A 21,968-nucleotide genomic window follows, 5' to 3' on the forward strand; every position below is an offset into this window, starting at 1 on the left:
CAGAACCTTTGATGGCTTTTTGTGGTACAAATCTCAAGTCAAACTGAGCAAGATTGACTATCCACCTTGATAATCTGCCATTGAGTGTTGCTTTTTCGAACAAATATTTGAGAGGATCCATTTTGGACACGACATGCACTGTATGAGTGAGCATGTAGTGTCTTAGTTTCTGTGCGGCCCACACAATTGCGAGACACAATTTTTCAAGTGGTGTGTATCGTGTCTCATATCCTTGAAGATTCTTACTCAAGTAGTAGATTTCATTCTCCTTGCTTTCAATCTCTTGTGCTAGCATTGCCCCCATCGTTTCTCTTGTGACCGTAAGGTAGAGTCGAAGAGGAAAGTTAGGTATTGCTGGCACTAGCACGGGTGGGTTTGCCAAGTACTCTTTGATTTTGTCGAAAGCTTTTTGGCAATCGTCATCCCATGTGACTGGGACATTTTTCTTGAGCTTCTTGAATATAGGTTCACATATCGCTGTGAGCTTTGATATGAACCTACTTATATACTGCAACCTTCCAATGAAACCTCGAATCTCCTTCTCATTTTTGGGCGGTGGCATGGCCATGATCGCCTTTACTTTTATAGGATCTATTTCAATCCCTCGAGAACTGATCACATATCCAAGTAATTTGCTTGACGTGACTCCGAATGCACATTTTGCTGGATTTAATCTCATGTTGTACTTACGGAGTCTTTCAAAGAACTTGCGAAGTGCAATAATATGGCCTGGGCAATCTTTAGACTTAACGATCATATCATTGACATAGACCTCCACCTCTTTGTGCATCATGTCATGTAACAATGTTGTAGCTGCTCTTTGGTAGGTGGCACCCGCGTTTTTCAACCCGAATGGCATTACCGTATAGCAATATGTACCCCATTGCGTGATGAATGTGGTTTTCTCCATATCTTCTTCGGCCATCAATAATTGATTATATCCGGCGTAACCGTCCATGAATGATAGGAGTGCATGGTTTGCTGTGTTATCGACAAGAATGTCAATGTGAGGTAGAGGGAACCCATCTTTCGGGCTTGCCTTATTGAGGTCCCTGTAATCAACACACATTCTGACCCTTCCATCCTTCTTTGGAACTAGAACCACATTTTCTATCCATTCTGGATACTTGGATACTTTGATGAAACCTGCGGTCAACTGCTTTCTGATTTCTTCTTTGAATTTGAGAGCCACATCCGGTTTCATACGGCACGACTTTTGTTTGACAGGCTTCATACCTGGAATGAGTGGTATCGTATGCTGAGCTATATCCCTGTCAATTCCTGGCATATCTTGGTATGACCAAGCAAATACATCAACAAATTCACTAAGAAAGTTAATTAGCTCTTTGCGTTCATCTTGACTTAGTGTTAATCCAATTTTTACTTCTTTAACAGTCGTATCATTGGAAATATTAACTGTTTCTGTATCTTCAATAACTGCTGTTTTATTTTCGTGTTCTTCCATTTCTTTTATTATTTCTTTGTCATTTTTATCATTAGCAAAGCAATATTGATCAGAATTAGGGGAATGACACGCATCGTAAGCAAAGGTACTCATCTTATTGAATTCATTGGCTAATACATCAAGAGGGGCAAGGTCGGCTGCGACCTCACCGGAATTATTTGGACTAGAAAAAGAGGACTCAACAAGAGACTCAGGGTTGAACTCTATAGCAGAAAGAGGGTCGGCCTCAGACTCTATGGACTTGTCTATAAACTTAGACTCAGACTCGGACTCGGACTCAGACGACTCAGACTCATCAAACATAGGACCTTCGCCCGCGGTTATTTCCAATTTCTCTCCACTTGGCGTAGTGATCCTCAATGTCTTGCGCCATCCCCTTGAAATGTTGTCAGCTTGGACGATTAACTCGGAGGGGTCAAAATCCTTGTTTGCTATGACAGCTTGAACGAGTTCGGAGTTATCATTGCAGACGGGCTTAGACTCATTCTTTTCCATTCCAAAAAGCAGGTTGATGCCTAGATCATCAGAACTCGGGCTAGCTGGCTTATCGGTTGTGAAGAGCTCTTCGTCTTCATCAACAAAGTCACAATCGAGGAACATCTCGAATCCTGGTTCACGGATCCCATCGTGGACGAATGGCTCAGGGAATTCATAGCATGGGAAGTCTTCCCCTTTTTTGATGTACTGGCCATTGAGGGTGAATGGATATGGATCCATGGCCATTTCCGTCTTCGAGATTCGAGCGTTATTGCGAGCCTTCATCTTCAATAGAGAATGTTTCACATCCTCTTTTGTTGGCTTGAATCCCAAGCCAAAAGTATCCTTCTTGAGTGTACCAGGATGGCCTCGAGATTCAGCCATTTTCTTTTTGAGTCCGAGGGTCATTCCAGGGAAATGAACTTGCTTCTTCAAAATGGCATTGATATTGGTGTTTGAATAGGGATCGAAGTCGAGATGGCACTTTTCCTCCTCTTCAATCACGAGAACATCATCTAGTGAAAACCCCCAAAGATCTTCATCTTCTTCATCATGTTCGACATGGACGATAGGAGTGTCAATAACTTGAATGCGCATAGGAGAAGCATCAATAGTAATTGGAAAACCTCTAACTATGGATTTCACTTTCTGGTGCAGCGATGATGGAATCGCCTTTAGCTCATGAAGCCAAGGGTGTCCTAACAATAGATTGAAAGAGGCCTTAATGTCCACCACCTGAAATTTAGTGCGACGTTCAATGGCCCTAGTAGTTATGTTCAGTATGATAGTACCCACGGCTTGACGACGAGTATTATCATGAGCGCGAATCCCTTGCGTGGAGGGAGTCAGTTCTGCATTCTTTATGCCCAAACAGTCATAAGCAGCATCATAAGTCATTTCTAAAGGCGTGTAAACCCTCCTTTGCCTTTGGAATCTTTTAGGAGGAGCATTAAGGGCCAGCACATCATTGATATTGATATTGTTGGTAGTATTATTGGGCTTAGAAGATGAAGAAGAAGGAGTGTCGTTCTTCTTGTTTTTCCAAGTGTTGTTATTATTGTTGCTACCAACAGCCTTCATTAGTTCGTCCTCGATATTGATTCCAATATCGTATACAGCTTCAAAGGTACTCAGAGGCAGAAACTTCAAGTGTTGCTTGTAATTATGAGTCAGATTGGCAATGAACAAGCGAACCATTTATTTCTCCTTGGGGGGATCCACCAGGAGCGCAGCTGTTTCCCTCCACCTGCTTAAGTAAGTGGTGAAGCCTTCATTCTCTTTCTGTTAAAGAATGGAGAGTTCACGTTCAAAAGTCATGGCCTGAATGTTACACTTGTAACGATTCATAAAGCTTTCATCAACATCCTCCCAGGTCGCGACATGTTTGGATTCCAAAGAATAGAACCACTGTTGACAGGCATGCTCCAAGGAAAGAGGGAACACCGTAGGGAAGAGTGTCACATCTACTCCTTTAAGAGCCATAGTTGCAGAAAAAGCCTTCAAATGGAAAAGCGGATTATAAGTAGGCTTGAATTTGGGAATGTCAGTAGTGGAAAACTTCTCAGGAAGCTTGTCTCTTATGGACGAAGAGGTGACAAGGTGTTCCACATAAGTGAATTCTTCAGAAATCTTGCTCATCTGTTCCTTAATCTTGTCCATTGCAGAGGTAGTGACATTGTTTTGACTGTCTTGTTCTACCGTGCTGACTCTAGTGGTGAGTGTCTGCATCATGTTGGACAACTTTTCAATTATCTTGTTGAGGTTCTCGATGTCTTCCTTAGTAGCCATTGGTTGAAAGTAGACTGGAGATGGATCTTGTGGAGATGATTGAGGTGGTTTCCTTGTACGCCTCTTTGGTATAAGAGGTTGTTCAGGTATTGACTTGAACCGTAACAATCTACCCTTGCTTCTTGACCAAGTTGTGTGACACCGAAACAAACACACCTTTAATGACCAAACTTAACCCTAATCCATCCGGATTAAAAAAAAGGAAAAAGAATATAGGAGGATACCATCCGACTTACTCCGAAAAAATTCTACTTGTTTATATTTATTTTTTAAAATATGGGAGGATACCATCCGACTTACTCCGAAAAAAAAACGACACAAAAACAAGACTACCCTAAAATACGGTCAAAAAGTAGTGCATGACTAAAGAAAAAAGTGTGTGAACACGATATGTGAGTGATTAAGTGAGATCATGGACGCGTGTTTTGACCGTACAGCTAGACATGACACCAAACTGGACACAACAACCACATACGTTTGCACAGTGGAGTCTACCGTAAGACGGTAGAAAGCCTCGTGTAATGGCACTGTTCACCATGGCGCGGCAGAACATGCAGTGACACGGTGCACAGTTCCAGGTCATTTTTCTGATTTTTCCATATTTTAAACGATTTTATGTCCGTACTAATTACTATGTGAGAATAAAAACCCTCGGTCATGGGTTAAACAAAAGAGTAAACACATGAAGGTTAGCACCAAACAACCACATAGCATTTAGGCACGACGATGTAAAAAAAAAGTTTGCAACCTAGAGTCAAGATCTATGTTCAACTATTGGTCAAGATTTGGGTGTAAAAAAGGGTACCATGGTTAAGAGTTTGGACGCGTTAGCAAGGCATCCTCCCTTGAGGGTGTATGCCAACGGGCGGCTCCGCTGGTTCGTGATGAAATCGAACTCGACTCCATGGTTTGGGTGCATTTAATAACTCGGATGAACCCTTATTGCCATGAGTGTTTTTGGGTCGATAGAGCTTAAATCCCCCGGGGCTAAGACGCATGTAGAACACATACGTTTATTCTGAAAAATCGAAGGAACTCGACTGTGCGAAGAGAAAATAAGCCACCATACTGATTTTAGGACTGTTGTGACACGGGAAAAATTCCCGTGCCACGGTACTGTGCACCGTCAGACGGTGCACTGTACCGTGACACGACAGATTTTGTCGTGGCACGGGAGTTAGAAGATCTGACTGGTGCTCTGTTTTCCTTCGTTCGCAACCAAGTTATCGAATTTTTTCTACGGGACAGACCTGAATGCGACGTTAAAACGTCTATGCAGATGCAAAAATGCAAAATTAATCACAGGAGTATTTTTTCAATAATCTTTCAAGTCTCATCCACTTATCTTAATTAATTACCGATCACTCAAATCGATAAATAATCAAGAATCCCCCCAGTGGAGTCGCTAAATTGTAGGCGTCGTTCGAAGTGCGCCTACGTTAAAGCATGTGAGAATATGCTTGGCACTCATAGGAAGTGGGAATTGACATTACGATTAGGGGCAACGATTAGGGACAAATAAAGTAGGGAGCCGCCAACAAGTTTTTAAGGAACTTGTAAACCGTTCACGGATCATTATAAGGCTACCACGAAAAGGGACAACGACAGGCAACAACGATTGACCCGTGAAGGTTACACCCCATTCATAATCCATGAGATTACTAACTCCATATGGTTCGGAACCACGAAAGGAGGATCGGGGATGATGGTACGAAGTGAGTCATGGAGTCACATTCCCCCGTATTGGCCTCTACTCGATTCTTATATTAAAAAGCATTCCTGTGATCTCAAAGGCATACAAACAAAATATTCAATTCGCTCCAAACTATTATTTAGCTAAATTCGTTGAATATTAATGCAACACATAATTCTAAAATATCGTGATCACTTGATTCAACAACAAGATTAAAAAGGAACCTAAACCGGTTGTCCAAATTATCTTTTTAGGCGTGATTTTCAATTACATATTCCCTTTAAACATGCAATATGGTGATCAATAAAAAATATAATAGAATAAACATTAATATCGGAAGCAATTTAACCATAATTCCAACAATATAAAATCGTTAGAAAAATAATAGAAATAAAAGGAACATGATCCTTACTTTGATTCTGTTTGTTTGCAACTACAAAATAATAAACGAGTTAGTAACTTCAAGGAAATAATAAAACAATAATTAAATTAAATTAAATAAAGTAGAGTTGATTTGGGGCCAAACCCTCAAACAGTTCTACCTTTCACGCCTTGGCTTAAGGATGGAACCACGAGTAAAGTATGGACTCCTTTGAGCACTTGAAGAAGGAATTTTGAAATGAGAAGGGTAGGCTAGTGTTTAGGCTAAAGTATAAAAGAGAGAAAAGTAAACTAGAGAATTGATTGATGCCCCGTACATCAGAAATGAGGGGGTATTTATAGGGAAAATTTGCTGAGGGAGCACACGAAACCCTAAAATGATAAAAACCCTATAAAAGTATCCCGCGACACGGCAAACTGTACCGTGACACGGGAAGTTCCACCGTCAGACGGGAAGCATTCCCGTGACACGGTGCATTTTTGGTGTGAGGCGGGAAATTTTCCCGTGACACGGTGCATTTTACGCGGAAAAGACAAGGAAATTCCCGTGTCACGGTAGACTTCCCGTGTCACGGGAAATCTCACCGTCAGACGGGAATGATTCCCGTGACACGGTGGGTACCTGCCGGGCGCGGGAATTCCCAGCCCACTTTTCCGTCTAAATACATTTTTAACCCCAATTTCATTCGGCATTTTAAGTGTCGCTTGATAATTTCGGGCCTTTTCTGACTTATTATTATTTGGGCTAAAAATAAGAAAACAATTAAATAAAAATAAATAAAAGGTTTGGGCCAAAAATAAATAATAAAACAATAAAATAAAAAAGGTTTGGGCTAAAATTAAATAATAAGTTTGGGCTGAAATTAAAACTATGCTTTTACCAAACATCAAGACTAATCCATGGACCGTTCAAAAATACGAATTTAATCAAATAAGATTTTTAAAGCACTCTCGGGATTAAATATCGAACCCGACCAATAGTGGCGGTGAAAGGTTGTTCATCATCGGGTTTGGTTTTGGGGAGACATTTTTAGGTGTCTATAGACCTTCATGAGCTAGATGAGCTTCGGCTTGATGCTTATGATTGTGCTAGTGTGTACAAGGCTCGTTCCAAGGAAACACATGACAAACTTATTGAGAATAAAGATTTTTTTGTAAGAGATAAAGTGCTTTTCTACAATTCAAAAATGAAGTTGTTTCCCGGAAAGCTTATGTCAAGATGAAGCGGTCCCTATTTGGTTAAGTGTGTCTTTCCAAGTGGTGTTGTGGAAATTTAGATGATGGATTCCTGTTCTTCATTTAAAGTCAAAGGCCATCGCCTCAAGAAGTATTTTGATGGTCCATTTGTTGGCCTTTCTCACTCTTTGCTTCTCTGAAAACCACCTTGAATGGGTGGTAATCGTCGAGCTAACGACGTTAAACAAAAGCGCTTACGGGAGGCAACCCGGATTCTAAACCTCTCTTCTCATTTCTTTTCTTTCTTTTATTTTTGTTGATATTCTTTGTTTTTACTATTTTTCTTGTTTTTATCCATTTTGTAGGTTGTTTTTCATCATCAACTACGAATATAGGGTAAATGATGAGAAGAGTGCAAGAAGAAGAGTTTTTGATGCAGAGGAGAGGGCACCCGGCGGGCATGGAGAGGCCGCGGAGGTTATGTGCTTTAAAATGCACCTTTTACTTAAATTTGACCAGGAACTCTCCGCGGGTGCCTCGTTGAAGCTGATTTTGAAGAAATTTCTAAGTTGGCAGCCGCGGGCTACCCGCAATCTTCCCGTGGGCGCAGCCTTGCTACATCGGGCGCGACAAATATGGAGCGTCCGCGGACCCTTTATGCAGATAATTTTGTAAAATTTTTCCAAGAACTTGCCGCGGGCTACCTGCGGTCTACCCGTGGGCACAGCAAAAGCCCCGCGGGCGCGACATTATCGAGCGCGGGCGCGGCGTGTTGGGGGTATTTCACTCGGCCGTATCTCCTTTTCTTTTTCCTCTCTTATTTTCCCCTTTCACTCATCTATTACTCTCTTTCTCCCTCTTCTTTCCTCTCAAACCTTAACCCCCAATTCTTAATTTTCACATCAAATTACTTGATTTCACTCAAATTTTTATTTTAATTTTTCACATTTCTCCGTTGTCATCAAGTTTGGAGCATTTTTCTCGTGATTGTTTGGGAAAATACGGGTTTTTAAAGCATTTTCAAATTTGCTTGGTCTTAAGCCCATTTTTAGAGTTCTAGTTCTTCATTGAGTCTACAACTTTGGTATAATCCTAATCCTTGCTATATTTTTGTGGATTTATATTGATTTTATGCATTGATTTTGGTATACTTTGTTCTAGAATGCATGCGATGATTTTGGATAATTGTTTGTTGATTTTGTAATTGTTTTGTGTACATTGGGTTTACTTTTGATATCAATTGTTAATTGTGTTGGTTGTTGTTTGTATTTTGGTTGTTTTTTTGTTTGAAACAGGTACCTTGTAGTATTGGGGTGTTGTGTAGTTGTGAGGAGTATTGGTGGTAGAATAGGTATTGAGAAGTTGTTGGTGTGATATCTTTTGTGCTATTTGGTGTTTTTGATTTGGTTATCATGGATTTGTTGAGAAAAGCCAAGTCTAGCAAGAAGCGTTCACATCAATCACCCGGCCAATCCTCTCTTGGCCAATCCTCTCAAAGCCAACCTCCTAATCCCAATCCTCAAGATACTAACCCTCATCCACCTCTTCCACCTCTCAAATTCTACAATCGGTCTAAATAAGCTCCCATATATAATACCATGAAAACTAAAAAATTTAGACCGACTCGGAATCTCTGTCTTGATGACATGGTCAAGTTAGGGATTGGTTCCGACCTTAACATTCTCCTCCACAACTTCCATTTGACCGAGTTTGTTAAAACTGCTCCTAGAACTTACTTGGAACCCACTATTGAATTTTTCTCAACATTTGAATTTAATCGGGTGGGGGATTCAGATTATCTCGTTTCATTCCAGCTGTTTAATGTCAAACACACTTTAAACCTCTTTGAATTCAGTGAAGCTCCCGGGTTCAACCCTCATGCATATATTCTTGAGCCACTCCTTTTAAACGCGGCCTCTTATGATGAATTTTTGTGGTGGCGAACCATTTCTCATAAAAGAACTTTTAATTCCAAGAAATCACTTTCTAGTGAAATCATTCATCCGGCTCCTAGGATTCTTCATAGGATCCTTGGTTATACGGTTTTCAACAACCAAGATATTGGTAAGCTCTCAAGAGAGGAGATCATGGTTCTATGGTTGGCCACCAAGTCGGATCTTGGGACACGAGTTAATTTTGAATATATTTTCATGAAGTGTTGCCGGCAAATTATTAATGGGGTTAAAATTGGTGAAATTCATTGTGGAGGGATGGTGACAAGGTTGGTATATCATTTCAAGCAAGACGGGTTCTTAAGGTCTTGCACTCCAGTTGGAGGTAGTGAAGACACGTTACTAAATCTGAAGCAACTTGGCACTCTTCGCTTCTTTAATAGTACGATGAACGGCGATATTTTTTCTTGGCTAGTGAGAAATGAACACCATGGCTTTCTCCCGAACCCGACTGCCACTTCTATTGACCGGGAGGGTAGGAATATTTAGGGATGCAGGGCAAGTGGTGGTGGATATAGAGGAGGATGAGGATGTCAATAATGATGATGATGGGGATGATGGTGATGGTGAAGGTGATGAAGAACAGCAACAACAACAACAGCAACTTCAAGGTAGATGACAACATAGACAACATCAAAACTACCAATAAGATCCCTACCTTAGGGAAATGACGACAATGAGAGAACAAATGGAGCGCATGAAATTAAGCATGCAAGGTATGTTTGCCGGTAACAAAAACTTGTCTTTTCAAACTAGCGCCCTTTATGATGCTAGTGTACGTCAGGGGGAGGTCACTCCTCCGGTTAACTACCCCTATGAGCCGGCCCAACTAGGGAGCGCGCCATCATGGGGGGGGGGGTGATAACCGCCCGACGTACCCTTAATGGCAAGGGGTTTCGATCCTCGATGTTCCTAAGCGTGATTTCCCTAACGAGTCCGGTCACTATGACTACCGGATTTCCGGGGGGAGTGACTATAGGGGTGATCCCAACTACCCCTATGTTCACCCTACTCACCCCGAACTTTGCATCCAACCCGAGCCATATGACCAATTGTCCGCATCCCAACTCGACCTTTTTAAAGGTCATTATGGGTGGCCACCCGGTTACACCGGTGGTTGGGATTCCTTTGGCCCCCCATCGGGTTTCTCTTATGATGGGGATGCGGGCAATAGTGGTGCCGGGCCTAGTGGCCATTAGTCCCCTTTTGGTTGTTTATTTCCCCCTTTTTGATACCTCTCGGAGAGGTGTCGAAAAGGGTGTTTTAGGGTAGGCTTGGGGGAGGAACCTTGGACTTCTGGGGTATGTTTGAAAAGGTTTTGGTTTGTTTTCTTGCTTTGCTTTTGGTAGTCCACTCGATATGATGTCTATTATGTTGTTTTACCTTTGATGTTGTTGTTTTGGGATTTCTGCAATTGATGATGATGGTTTTCTTTTTGGTTTTTGTATATAATTTTCTATTGAGTTTTATTTTGTTCGATTTTATTTGGAAGTTACTAACAATTTTCTTTGTATATTATTCTAATATTCTCACCTTGCTCTATTGTTTATGCTTTGGATTTCAACGTTGCGTAAGGTGCTCTTTCACCTCGATTATGTAGCATAGCTTTGGCGCTTGGTGAGATCATTCTATATATCTTCTCTTTCTTTCTTGGTTGCTTAGTTAAGGGTTAGCCTTAGATTGAGTTGAATGGTTCGAGGATGTTTGCTTTGTAACACCTAGAGTGTTTGGGGTCATTGGGGTTGTTGCTGAATGGCCACTTGTTTGATGATTGGGTATTACTTGTCTTTGCTTGCATTCATGTGCTTTTCACTCTATCTTTTGATTTTTAGCTGTTTTCTTTCTTTCATTTACAAATAAAGCATTTTTTAGGGTAATTTTCTTCTTTTTGCTTGTTTAGCTCTTTTCTTTGGACATTCTACATTTCGGAATTTTGCCTTTGCATGTATGCTTTCATATGTTTAACTGGTGTGCATATTTTAAGAATATTTGCGGTTGACTCTGGGATAGGGTATGCTAAGGTAGTGGTTTAGACCTTTTGGGGCCTTGAAGCTGGATTCCGTTGGGTTTGTGGTAAGACGGAGTTGCTTCCTTTGGTTGATTTGATGCCCTTAGTGAGGTTTTGCCACATCCATGTGAGTTTCAATATTTTTCAAGCCTTCAACATCTATTTTTATGAGCGGCATGGATCCTTGACTATTGCGGACCTAATCTAGAATCTTGACTCAAAATTCTCAAACTCGAGACTGAACTAAATAAGGAGGACAAAGGCATCTTTTCGGGGTGGTAATTTATCATTTCTAGGTTTTTTATTTCTTTTTAGTTCATTGGGTTTACATTTGCCTTCTTGCTAACCATTTGAGCCTTTTACCATATTTTCAAGCCACATCTTTAGATTTTGAGCCTTTTGTTTCATTTTTGTTTCCATTATTGGTTTTTGTGAAGCATTTAATCTTTATTGTTGGAGTTTGTGGTGAGAAAGTTTGGGTATTTGGTTCTTTTAAAACCAAGCTTTTGTTGTGATATATGTGTGAATAATGGCAAATGAATAAGTAAAAACCGTCCATTGTAAAACAAAAGGCAAGGACAATGCAATTGCATATTTGTAAAAGTCGTCCGAAATGTAAGAGGCGTGGACAATTGTTTTGTTATGAATGAAAATACAAAATATATCAAAGTAAAAAAAAAAGAAAAAAAATTGAATATGAGAAAAACTCAAAAATATTTTGATGTAATATCTTCTCCCTTTTCAAGCATTGAGGACAATGCTTCCTTTTAGCTTGGGGGAGAAGCGTTTTCGCTTTTTGTATATATACTTGTTGATATAGCTTTGAATAAGCTTAGGGGTGTTAGTTTGTTTTTGCTTGGTGATTGCTTGATTATGATTCTAAGAAAGGCGCCATTCTTTGCTTCACTTTTAGGGACACCACCAAATTTTTAAAATTTTAGCCTACCCCTAACCTTTTGCCCTTACGTTACAAACTTTGGGAAAGTCCTTTCGACCTAGTGGTTGAGTCATATACCGAGGGAGGGCATTATGAGTTAAAGCCTAAGGAAAAGGGATGAAAGGTCAAGATGTCGGAAAACCCTAAAAATTCTACTCTTTTTCCGGTTCCTTCGAGGAACCATAGGGAGAACGCGGCTAGATTGGTTGGGATGAAAGTGGATTGCGCCTCATTAGTTCTCTACGCTTAACATACCTTATGTTTCAATCAACCGTGAATATCTTGAACCATGCATACCCATTCCTTATCGAAAAGTGTTCATGCATTTGCATTTAACTATTTGTGAAAGTCCTTGTAAAGAGCTATTTGTTTGAACTTTTGTTTTACTTAATTTTCCTTTTAAAATGATTTTTCCTCATTTTGTTTCATAGAGTTGTGGGTCAAGCTTATAGGAAACCCTTACGAGACCTCACTCTTCCTCATAGGCGACTTTGGTGTTTAAGGGGCTTGTTGTAGCTAAAAAAAACTGTGATTCCTACGTTAAAGAGTGTTAGTGTATATTGTTCTTTTCTCTTTCTCTTTTCTTAAAAAGCCATCCTTATTCCTTTCTAGAATTTGTTTTGCTCAGAATGAGCAAAAGTCTAGCTTGGGGGAATTTGATGAGTGTCATTTATGGCACTCATAGGGTAATGTTTTAGGATATTTTCATTATGCTTTTCATGCTTTTCTTTTACCATTTTGATCATTTCTCCTCTAGTTTCTCTATTTCTTCTTCTCTCGTGTTTTACTTTCCTTTATGTGCATTTCTTCGTGTTTTCCTTTTATATTGCTCTTTTTCTCTTCTATTTTCTCTCCTTGGTTTCTCTTGTAGGTGCCTAAAGACTTAGCTTTGCAAAGGATTTAAGAGGAGCAAAAAGAGCCAAGCAAAGGAGTTTCTAGTCTCATAGAGAGGGTACGGGATCCATGGGCCGCGGGCGCGGGTTTTGGTGCACATTTTGGGGAATTTTGGCAGGAACTCTCCGCACCCTAGCTGCGGTCCACCCGCGGGTGCGGAGATGTTGGAGAGGGTGCTCCGGATAAGAGAGACCGCGTCCCCCCTACTTCTTTAGGAACAGGGCATTTTGCCACGCCCTGTGCTGTGGGTGGTGGTGGTTATGCCACGGGCGCGGGTTTTGCCCAGACTGCCCGCGGAGGTAGTTATGGTTTATGTACCCATTTCTCCGCTCCCGCGGAGTCTTCGTGGAGAGGGCGCAGCCGATCTGCTTTTGTTCTTTACCTATATATGCTCTTGTAAATCATTTTGAAGGCCAACTTTTAGATAATATTTCATTTGCTTAGTTTTTAGAGAGAGAAATTAGAGAGAAGCTAGAGAGAAAATAGAGATTGTAATATTTGGATTTGAATTGTAATTCAACATTGTTTCTTCAATCAAGTTTTTGATTCTTCTTCAATATCAATAAAAGTTAGTAAGATTTCTTTCCTTTGAATTCACTTCAATTGCAATTTACTTTTATGCTTGAATATTTGGTTTAGATTTGAGAATTTGTTGATTGATTGAATTTCCTTTTTGATTTAGCTTGAAATGAATGTGTTTGTGATTGAATTTGTTTTAGCTTTAGAATTCATCATGATTGGTGAGTAGATTAGTTGCTAGGGAGAAGGGGAAGCATGCTTGATTGATGATTATTGTTAATTTATGATCGTTGATTGATTGATTGTTGCAATTAAATTGGTTGACATAGTTGTGCATGTGATTAATTAGACTAGGAGTTATCAACCTATAAGATTAATCTAGATTGCATTGCGAATTCCAATGACACGAACAATTGATTTGGGAATTGCTTTGATTGATTGAATTTGATTGTGATTCTCATTGTTAATCATTCATAGTGAACCCTAGTTTGGTTTATAGGAGGTAACCTTTGAATTCCTTTGATTGTATCTATCGTTTGTCCTTTGCAATGTATGAATCAATTGGGTGATCTATCAATTAGCATGATTCTTAAGCTTGTATGTGGAACCTATATCCCTAGTGTTTAGAAATTTGATTGAATTCTTGATTCTTGTTATCATAGTTATCATACTCAACCATTAACAACTCTTCGAAATAGCTTGACGTTAGACTATAACATGGTTTTGATTCATTCCTTTGGGTTCGACCCTTAGCTGGCCTCTATACTCGTATAAGGTTTGTAAAGCATTTACAAATTTAGTTTCACTTAGGTAGAACTAGATGACGACCAAGTTTCAACCCTCGTCAAAATGGCGCCGTTGCCGGGGATCGAACCCGGGTCACCCGCATGACAGGCGGGAATACTTACCACTATACTACAACTACTTTCAAACGTCTTTCAAAGAGAAAGATTAGGCCAATGCGTTTCTATGATCAAACGACAAATTCTCAAATCTAAACCAAATATAAACGTTTGCGACCCATTCGGGGTATTTAGATACCCTGATAAAACCTGCCGTTATTTTTTTTTTGTACCTTTTCTTTTATTTTAAGAGCTACGTCAGGTTTCATTCGACGTAACTTTTGTTTTACAGGTTTTATTCCTGGAATTAGTGGTATTGTGTGTTGAGCTATCTCTCTATTTATTCCTGGCATATCTTCATATGACCAAGCGAATACATCGATAAATTCTTTTAATAGATTAATTAAATCGGTTCTTTCATCTTTATTAAGTGTTAGTTCGATTTTTACTTCTCTTTTAATGGTTAGATCTTTTGAGATATCAACCGTTTCAGTAGCTTCAATTAACGGTGTTTTATTTTAAGTGTTTCCATTGCTTTAATTATTTCTTTGTCATTTTCATTGTTAGTTAAGCAATGCTGGTTTTCTTGGGTTAAAGAATAACACAAGGAGTAAGAAAATGAAAACATATTATTAAACTTAGGAACCATTACATCAAACAGAGATATGTCTGCTGGGACTTGAATACTAATTATTATAGGAGAAGGTGCTAAACATAAGAATTAGGGGGAAGGTGCTATAGCTAGAGACTTAGAAGACTCGATAGGGGAAGACTCTGACTCAAATAACTCTTCAAACATTAGTCCTTGTCCTGTTGTTATAGAGATCTTTCTTCCGCTTGGAGTAGTCACCTTCACGGTCTTTCTCCATCCTTGAACTAACCCCTATGCTGGAGTGATAATCTTAGAAGGATCAAAATTATCACTTTGGAGTACTATTTGAATGAGCAAGGAGTTATCCTCAATATATGTTGGCTCATTCTTCTCGTGCCTAAAGAAAAGTCCCATGACATTAAAGTTAAAGCATGGAGTTGCTTTCTCCTTATGGATAGGAGTTGGGATATCATCTAGAAAGTTGCAATTCAAGAATATTTTAAAACCAGTTTGTCTTATCCCATTCTTGACAAAGGGTTTAGAAAATTCATGGGATGGATAATTCTCTTTCTCTCTTATGAACTGTCCATTTATTAGGGTAAGAGGATAATAATCCATTGGGATTACATTCTTTTGGGTACGAGTGTTCCTACGTGCATTGTCTTTTTCCCGGGCTCGCTTAAGGTATTCTAGAGTCGGTTAGAAACCAAGTCCAAAAGTGTCCAATTTAGGGAGGTCAGGTAGTCCTATTTGCTTTGCTATCTCCTTCTTCTTTCCAAGAGTCATTCCAGAAAAGTGTCCCTGTTTTTTAAGGATAGCATTTACCGTCATGTTGGAGTGGAGGTTGTAGTAAAGAGGGGTCCTTTCATCCTCCTCGATTGAGGAGACCTCTTTGTTAAAGCCCCATAAATCTTCATCATTTTTCATCTTGCTCCACATTTATGATTGGATTTACGATGGCCTTAATTCTCATTAGAGAAGCATCAATTATAACAGGGATTCCTCCAACTATAGCCATCACTTGTTGATGAAGGAATGAAGGGATGGCCTTAAGGTCATGAAGCCAAGGGCGTCCCAATAATAAGTTCAAAGATGCTTTAATGTCTACCACTTGAAAAGTAGTAGCATGTTCAATGACTCCTGCAGTTACATTCATGGTGATGTTCCAAGGGCTTGGTGGCGAGTGTTGTCATAGGCTCTTATTCTCTGTGTAGATGGAGACAAGTCTTCATCCCTTTTTCCTAACATTCTCGCAGTTCGAAGTGGACAAACATTAATTGCTGATCCTTTATCTACAAGAGTCATTGGGACATTCATCCTCTTGCATATTACCGTGAGATTTAAGGCTTTGTTGTGTTTTTCACCCTTTGGAGGTAGATCCTTGTCATAAAAGGTGATTAAATTGATGGTACTAGGAAGATTACTCTTGAAAAAGTTAGCCAACCCCTCAAGAGTAGTTTAAGAATATATTCCTATCTTTTCTAGAGCATCCATTACTGCTACCCTATGTCGATGGGATGTAGCTAATAGTTTCCATACGTTCATCTCGACCTTAGTCTTTTTTAGTTGTTTGACAACATCGTTGTCTTATATGATAGGTATGGGAACTTGTTGAGTAGTAGGAATAGGTTGTTGTGCGGTAATGGCAGGTTGCATTTTCCCTGATCTTGTGAGAACGTTTATGGGTGAATCTTCTTCATCCCAAATATCGCCACTGGATATATTGTGGAGGGTGGGGTTTCCTCCATATCCTTGATGTAGACGTCCTCGTCATCACTTTCCCAAACTCCATTGATGGTAGCATCTTTCTCTAATGGAATTTGGACCAACTTTTTATTATCAATCAATTTTTTAATTAATTAAAACCTTGAATTTCAAACAATGTTCTATAGTGTGTCCCCCTGATTGATGATATGGACAATATAATCTGTTTGTCCTCTTTAGTGATTCAAATGGTCTCGGTTCAAGAGGTTTGATCTTACCACTCTCGGAGAGCATTTTGAACATATTTGCATATGTGGTCCCAATTGGAGTATAGGATTTATTTCTCCTTTTGGGTGTTTCGACTACTTGGAGAGAAAATGGCTTTCTTTTAGTAGTCTCTATGGGTGTTACCTCTTTATTGGCATGCTTACTTTGTTCTAACTTTGTGCGTTTAATAAATTCTCTACACATATCTATTTTTTCTTCATTGTATTTTTGAAGATCAAAACGTCTTTTCTAGTGGCAAGTTGTTTATCTGGGGCCCAATCACTCATGGCATTGAAAAAGATTTCTTCTTCTTCTTCTTCTTCTTCTTCTTCTTCTTCTTCTTCTTCTTCTTCTTCTTCTTCTTCTTCTTCTTCTTCTTCTTCTTCTTCTTCTTCTTCTTCTTCTTCTTCTTCTTCTTCAATGGCATGAATTTCTTCAACTGGTTTGATTAGAGATGAGGGGTCAACATGATTTTCTTCATCAGAAATAGCCAAGGAATCAGAAAGTGGTGCGCTATTGATACTTGGCTTCTTGCTTGCAGGAGACACTTGGAGTTTATTTCTATCAATTAAGTCTTATATAGCTTCCTTTAGATTCTATCAATTCTCTGTAAGATGACTCCTACCTTGATGGTATTTGCAGTGTGCATTGGGATTCCAACTAGTCATTCAACTTTCGACTGGTGGATCTCCAAATGGTCCAATCGGAATTATAAGACCTTTTGCATGAAGACGGTCAAATGCGGTGTCATAACTCATACCAATAGGAGTAAAGTTTCTCCTAAATGGTTTATATTTTCCTTGATTATTCATGGCGAGGAAATCATTCTGATTGAAGGTGCTAACATTTTTTGAGTGAGTGGTTTTAGAAGAAGAAGGATTGTCACTCTTCTTTTCTTTCCAGCCACTGTTGGAATTATTGTTAGCAGCTTTTTGCTTTTCAAGGACGTTTTCAATATTAATTCCAATGTCATAAACCGCCATGAAGGTATTCAATTTGCTTTGGTACCTGAGATGCATGGAATACTTTTTCTGGAGATTCTTTACGAATAACCTCACAGACTCTTTTTCAGTAGGCACCTCATTCATAGAAGTTTCCCTCCACTTATTAAAGAAAGAAGTAAAACCCTCATTTTTTTTTGTTTAAGTATCTCAAGCTCCCTATGATAAGTTTCAAATTGAATATTACATTTGTATCTATCAATGAAAGCTTTTACAATATCATCCCAAGTAGAGGTTTTCTCTTTGTCAAGGGAAAAGAACCATTGTTGACAAACAATTTCAAGAGATAGAGAAAACAATGAATAAAAGACTTTCCTATCAATCCCCTTAATATTCATTATAGTCTCAAAAGCTCTTTGGTGGAAATAAGGATAGTCCGTTGCCTTGAACCTAGGGATGTCATTGGCATTGAACTTCTGCGAAAGTAGCTCGTTGTCCACTAGGACCCCTTGTGAGTTAATGCCTTGGAACTTATAGTCATTGGAGAGTTTTCTCAAGCTTTCTTGCATGAGCTCCATTTGTTGTTGCTTCACAGGGTCATTGATTTGAAGAGCCATAGCCTTCATCAATTCAGTCACGTTAGCCACGTCCTTCCTAAGTTCGTTGACTTCTTCTTGAGTTGCCATTATCTTCTTAGATTTTCTTTTCCGACTGATTGGTTTGTAAAAAAGTAGTAGTTGAACAAAGGTGTTTTCCTTGATTAATCGCCCTTCCTTTCTTGACCAAGCACTGTAAATTAAACAATTTTATTTGTTTTAAGGACTTCACTCAAATTGACTTTGACCTTATTGGTTTTTAAAAAGAAAAAAAAAAACAAAAATAGGGTGCATATTTTTGAGAATCAAGTAAAGGTTTAAACAAGTATGGTTTAATTAGAGGACTAATATCCGACTTACCCCCCTAAAAAAATGACGGGAAAACATGCGCATACAAGACTCTCTGCACATGGTCAAAGTGTGACATACATATTAAGTGTGTGCTTTAATAGTGAGTGCGAGTGACATGCTTTGACTTCTGTGTGACACCATGAGACTATGTGATTAGACTCAATTAAAAACATGACTACTGTCATTAATAAACTGGTTAAACCGATTAAGCAACCTGATTAATTAGACTTGTCGTGAAGACTCGAGCAGAAAACTAGACTGTTGCCGGAGAAACAAGACTGTCACCAAACTCTAAAGACCAGCGCCAGACGACAACATTGTCGCCTGGCGCTAATCACTAGCACATGGAGCTACAGCCCAAAATTTTACGGCATTGCTGGAACATTGGTCTAGAATTGTTTCCATTAATTTACTCTAAAGGGACAAGCCTAAAGCCGTACTAAGTCAAATTCGATCAATTTATTTAGACATTAATCATTTATATTAATTAATTAAGCAAAGTCCTTTAGTAATTAACTAGTTTATTTAGACACATTCACAAGTCAAACAAACGATTAGTGTAAACACATATAGGTTATGCACAGCAAAGAATGCACATGTAGTCAAGTAAGCACAATATGATGCAATGAGTTTGCAACCTAACCATGGCTCTTGTTCTCTAAAGTTCAAGGATATGGGTTAGTCAAAGAGGGTCCATGGTTATGAGTCCTGATGCACCGCGCGGAAGCCTTACCTTTGGAAGGGTTGGCGCGAGTGGATGGGACCCCGCGAGTGAAACTCGCTTCCACATTTTGGTGAATTCAACAAACTCGGATGTACCCTTCGTTGCCAGATTCGTTAAATTGGGTAGATGGGGCGTGAATTCTCATAGGGTTATGTCCATATGTAGAACACATATGGGTTCAAAAAAAAATGGAAAAACTCAATCAGGAAGTAAAACCGAGCAAACAGTACTAGAAATGGTTGAAACAAGAGGGTAGATTTGTAGCTCGGTATTAGAAGAACTCGGCGTGAGACTATAGTGCCCGTCGCCAGACTATGGCACTGTCACCGGACAATAATTACTGTCGCCAGGAGATAGAGCCATCGCATAGCGATGTCGATGTTTTCTCATAACTAGTTCCTACATGCCTTAGTAGCTTTCTGTTCTTGAATTTTCCAGTTTTTCGCAGCGTTATTTTTTTGATAGTTATAAAAGATATTTCCCTAATTTCTTACGTGTAAAAATCCTATGATTTTGACGCATTACGTATGGTCTTTCCAATGCGGACCTTTTTTATGCTTATGCCAATAATGCTAATAAAAATTACGTACATGAAATACTTAGAACTTTTCGAGTCTCATCCACTCGTTCTAAATTATTGCCAAAATAAATTTTAGGAATTAAAATAGAAATCCTCCCCAGTGGAGTCGCCATAAAACTGTAGGGAATATTTCAAGCATCCCACACCTGAGCCCCAATGTGATCATACACTTAAGCATGGTGGCGTCCTATGGGAAGGAAGTTAGAGTTAAAGAGTCGCCAACAAGTTTTAGGAACTTGTAAACCGTTCACAGGGTGAAGGTTACACCCCTTCACGATCTGTAAGACCGCTAACTCCATAGTGGTCTGGAACCATGACTGGATATTCGGGGATGAAGGTATAAATCCAACCTAAAAGAGATTGAACTTGCCCTAATAATAGACTTCTAATTTATTCTTCTCGTATTCATGTGCACTTTCTGACTAACATACAATCATTAGGTTAACCCTAAACATGTTTTCTATGTTGGTGTAATATTAATGCACAAACAAGACTGTTATTGGCGATCACTTGAATTATAATCAAATTAACCTAAACAATATTATTAATTATCTTATTATGCGTGATTACAAGTACAAATTCCCTTTAAACATGTATAAAAGGCGTGATCAAGCAATAACAATAATAATATCAAGCAACAACAACAACAACAACAACAACAACAACAACAACAACAATAATAAACAACAACAACAACAACAACAACAATAATAATAATAATAATAATAATCTTTGATAACACTGTAGTTTTAAGTTTTCTCAGTGGTGAATCGCAAAAAAACTTATTATCATTGGTAATCTTGAATTTTCTATATTAAGCAAACCATAATATTAATGATAAATTGTGGTTAAATATTTAACTATAGTTAATTCATTTATTTATTTTAATATAATTTTTTTACTTTTAGAAAAAGAAGAAATAATTTTTTTTTTAAAAAAAAAGGCCAGCCAATCTCCCACCAGCTAGCCACCACTCTCCACGCTTGCTTTCATCCCCTCTATTGTCGGCTCACCGGTCTCCCCCTCTCCTATCCGACAGCAGCCGCTACTGCTTTCCCCGTCCCCAGTTTCTTTGACGTTGATCTATATGCCAACCACCTTCCTTCACCTTCGATTTCCCCGGCTTCTTTTTTCGATCAATTCCTTTCCAATTTGACCTTTCCTTTCTTTGTCGATATCTGATGGGTGATTTCTTTTCTGTCGATCTATCAAATTGGGATTTACAAGAAAAAGATTGGGGATTTTTTTAGGGTTAGGGTTTTAGGTTGAAATCATAAATTGGGAGAAGAGATAGGGAATTTTGATGGAGGGAATAGGAGAAGGAGTTCGACAGGGAAGGGACGCCGGCCGACCAGGGAAGGGGTTATCAAGCGGTTGCGAAGGAGGAAGGAGAAAGAGAGGATGTGGTGCAGTGGGAGGAGGTTCGTGGACAGCGGTTTAAGGTTTTGGGTTGGTGGTGGTTGAGGAAATAGATGGAGATAGAGTCACCGGCTAGGGGGGATATGCAACGAACAAAGGAAAGGGTTGGGATGCCGATGGTCAGCTCGCTGGTTGTAGCAATGGCAGGCTGGTGGTGGAAAGGGTGATTGTCTTTTTTTTTTTAAAAAAAAAGAAAATCTAAAATAGATTAATTGTTAAAAAAATTAATTAAGCTAACCATGGTCAAAGAAGTTGGTTAAAGTAGTTATTCTCTTTAGTAATTAAAAATTCAATTTTACTAATGATAATAAGTTTTTTTGCAATTCACCACTAACAATAATTAAAAATACGGTGTTACCAAAGAGAATTTCCCTAATAATAATAATAATAATAATAATAATAATAATAATAATAATAATAATAATAATAATAATAATAATAATAATAATAATAATATGAGCAAGATCCTAGGCATGATACTAACAAGATTAATAACAAATCCTAGCATGTCACTAAACATTAAAGATCAAATCTTTATCCCTAACATGATACTAATATGATATTAAGAAGGAATAGGATGCATCATAGTAACATACATGATATTAGAAATTTTAGTTATTACCCTAAACGTGATACTAGGAATCATAAAGACATCCTAACAT

General features: G+C 38.9%; 1 non-coding gene across 1 annotated transcript; it reads right to left on the reverse strand.

The window, feature by feature from the left end:
* Positions 1–14,143: 14,143 nt before the first annotated feature.
* On the reverse strand, positions 14,144–14,215 carry TRNAD-GUC (transfer RNA aspartic acid (anticodon GUC)). Its single transcript has one exon. It is a non-coding gene; the product is annotated as a tRNA-Asp (tRNA).
* Positions 14,216–21,968: the final 7,753 nt, after the last annotated feature.

This window comes from Chenopodium album, chromosome 9 (assembly GCF_948465745.1).
Source record: "Chenopodium album chromosome 9, dcCheAlbu1.1, whole genome shotgun sequence".
NCBI classification, from domain to species: Eukaryota; Viridiplantae; Streptophyta; class Magnoliopsida; order Caryophyllales; family Amaranthaceae; genus Chenopodium; species Chenopodium album.